General features: G+C 48.2%; 1 long non-coding RNA gene across 1 annotated transcript; it reads left to right on the top strand.

Moving 5' to 3' along the window:
- Positions 1–2,007: 2,007 nt before the first annotated feature.
- LOC139831415 (uncharacterized) lies at positions 2,008–2,469 on the top strand. Its single transcript, XR_011746116.1, has 2 exons — positions 2,008–2,094; positions 2,186–2,469. It is a non-coding gene; the product is annotated as an uncharacterized lncRNA (long non-coding RNA).
- Positions 2,470–3,356: the final 887 nt, after the last annotated feature.

Below are 3,356 nucleotides of genomic sequence, written 5' to 3'. Positions count from 1 at the left end.
ATGATGATAGATGCCGGTCCTGGCGACCCCTTGGATGGAATCAAGGAGACAACACCTTGTGATCTCCATGAGGTGTTCAGGAAGGTTTCGTTAAGGTGGCGGTCGGCTATGTCTTACCGGCATTTGGACCTGAAGGTGAGCCGGCAACATGGCATGGCAATCCGATTCCAGCTGGCTATGCTCGTGTCGGGGTGGATTCAGTTGTCCCGCAGTGGGAGACATTGGAGCTCCATATCCCTGGAGGTGATGGGGGCTTACACTCGAGAGAGGTGCTGGGAGAAATCATTCTGCGGGAAAAGAAGAACATCAGGCTGCCAGGCTGGGTAGCACCTAGTACCGGTCGTCCCGTGGTCACCATCACCTCCTCCAGGTGATCGCAGCCACCATCACCTCCTCCTACTGATCACATGTCGCCACCATCACCCCGTGGGTACGACGTCGACCACGACATCGGTAGTCCATCTCCATCTCCAGCGCCGCCGCCTCCGCCCACTAAGACTCGGAATGCATCCAGCCGGAAGCGTTTCAAGAGTCCTGTCCCCAAGAGGTCGCCCCTCCCAAAAGTACCAAAGGTTCCTCCCCCCCGTCCTTGGGATCTTACTGTCGAGGAAAATGCGGCCGCTGTTGCGAAACACAACTATGATCATTTCCATAAGCCAAAACCTCCAGCGCGAGCCATATACAGAGAAGCAAATAGAATATGCTACTAGTTTTCTGAACACACCATCGCAGTATGAGTTACACGAGAAGAAGGATGACTATACACGCACTCTTGCGAAGGTAATTGACCAAAAGAAGGATGAAAAGGCTAAGGAGAAGGACATTGCTGGCACGAGCAAATCATCGCCTAGAAGTGCGAGATGAGAAAAGGTCAAGTTCAACAAGTGCACCCCTCAAGGCCAAGCAAACGACAAAAGGCAAAAAGAGAAAGGAAGTTCCCCTCCTCGGTGCTCAGCCCAAACAATCGATCCCACCACTCAAAGTGTTTAATGTTCCCAAGGTATACCAGGAACATGGTGGTTTCGATATGGAAGAAGCTGCTAGCCTAGCGGCTGCACTGTAAAGTTTCCGTGGAGGAATTGCTACTTGCGGCGAATGCCGCACTACCCACCGCTGATATAGCTCCTAAATTTGTCTACGGGGCCGACTTGGTCAGCAGAGAGCAGCTGCATAAACTACCAACACATATGCGGAATTTGCATCGGTGGTACCTTGATGCATGCAAGGAGAAAAAATGTACATCGTGGCGAGTATACCATGGGAATATTACTACCGAAAGGAGGAGATCCATATTGAGATGAATGAACTCGGCAGTTATTCAATCTAGAAGCCCTCGACAAATCTCTCATGAGTTGCTATTGCTTGTAAGTTGTTAACTACATATAAGTTCATTTTCATTCAGTTCATGTTCGTTTTCATTGCATATATATACTCATTATATCTTATGGGTTCTCTTTTGCAGATCAAGATCGGTGAGTGCAAAAGTAATAATATTATCAATGTTGGGTTTGTTGACCCGGATAAAATACATGTTGAAACGGTGAAGCATAAACGCGAAGAAACGGGGGAAACCTACTAAGGTTTTTGGGGCAGCAATATTTACGTGATTCAATATTGTTTCCTTACAACTACGAGTGAGAGTCTTAATGATCTTTTATATATGCACATTCAATTTTTCTTACTCGATGTTAAGTGTAATTCCTGACGTATATGCATAACATGTGCAGCTTCCACTGGATTCTACTAGACATTCAACCTGATAAGGGAATAGTTGAAGTAAAAGACCCACTGAGTAGAGGCCTGGACGGGTTCCAGGACTTGCGTAAGTTGCTCCAAGTGTAATTTCCTTCATCGCCGCGCTTTATCTTTCGTGAGATATCAATTAATTATCCACTCATTCAATCATTCTTTTGCATGGCAGGGCTTGGCAAGCTTTGAAGAATGTTCATAAGGAGATTACCTTTGCAAAGAAGCTAACATTTAATCCTGTACCGTGCCCCCAAAGAGCCACAAGGGACGAATCTATGTGGATACTACGTTTGCGAGTCCATTCGCATGTTAACCACTGAGAAGCAGAACAGAAATAAATTCGACGTAAGCAATAACATTCACAACTTTATTTATTATCATCAATATTTCGTTATCAAGACTGATATAGTCATACTCATCTCATTTTCGTATATAGGTCGACTTCATGCGGGACAGACTCCAACCAAAGGAACACGCACTAGGAATCGCGGAGGAACTGGCGGGACTTTTGGTTAGAGAAGTAATAAACAACAAAGGCTTGTTTAGTCCAGATAGTTGTTCTACCTCCAAATAGACGGTCGTTAGTACCGTTTGTCGATCGTGAGCTCCATGTATATATGTAGGGAACCTACGAATATGTGTAAGGGGAATCGACTTCTGCTTCCAATCTTTGTTTGATCGATCTATATATATATAATGAATGAATGTGTACAACTTCTAGTAGCGTACAAATATATGCAACTTTTATTTTCGGACGAAAAAAATGAAATAACAGGCGGTCGGTGGCGGGGGGGAGGGGTGCTGCACCCCTCAAACCCTAAAGCAGAAGCGTTGTGCGCGCGCCACGTAGAGGGCCTTTTGTCGCGGGTGGTAATACCGCCCGCGACAAAGGGCTCGTGCCTGCGCGCCCCGCGGCTGCCACGTGGTGGACCTTATGTCGCGGGTCGTAAGTGACCCGGGATAAAAGGCCACCCTTTTATCGCGCCTTGCTTGTCGCGGCTGGCCGCCCGCGACAAAAGGCCCTAACCACCCGGATCAAAAGGCCTGTTTTCCACTAGTGGGAGTCCCCGAGCGCTCCCCGGGGGGCCGGGGATGGCGTGGGATCGCCGGATGGATTTAGGCCCAAATCCGGACGAAAACGAGGAACCGGGGGCGCGACTGGACCGAATTACGCCGTCCGGATGGAAAAAACGCTCGCCGGGGACCTCGTCGGGGGACGAGTGGAGATGCTCTGAGAGCGCAGCACCAGACGATGATCTTGATGCTGAGATCGATCCGGAAAAGATCCCGGCCAGCCTCCGAGGGCTCCACAGATGGCCCAGGTGGACCTGTCTGGATTTAATTAGCCTATACTTTGTCCACCTCAAATACGTGGATCAATCAAAGTTGCCCTGTATGGTGACCACTCAGGCACTCACGCACATGATCAGATGTGACCTATTTGTGAAATTATTCTGCCACTGTTCAGCGACCATTTTCTCTCCGACCAATAGTGCCGCCCCTCGGGTGTCTTTTTCTAGCCCTTCTTCTTTGTATAGTTTAACGTCCCAATAATGATCTCAATACTAGTTCTATCGAGTAAACGGGCACAAAACAACATCTCACCC

This window comes from Lolium perenne, chromosome 5 (genome assembly GCF_019359855.2).
Source record: "Lolium perenne isolate Kyuss_39 chromosome 5, Kyuss_2.0, whole genome shotgun sequence".
NCBI lineage: Eukaryota > Viridiplantae > Streptophyta > Magnoliopsida > Poales > Poaceae > Lolium > Lolium perenne.
The sequence above is the reverse complement of the archived record's forward strand: the minus strand, read 5'-3'. Positions and strand labels throughout refer to the sequence as shown.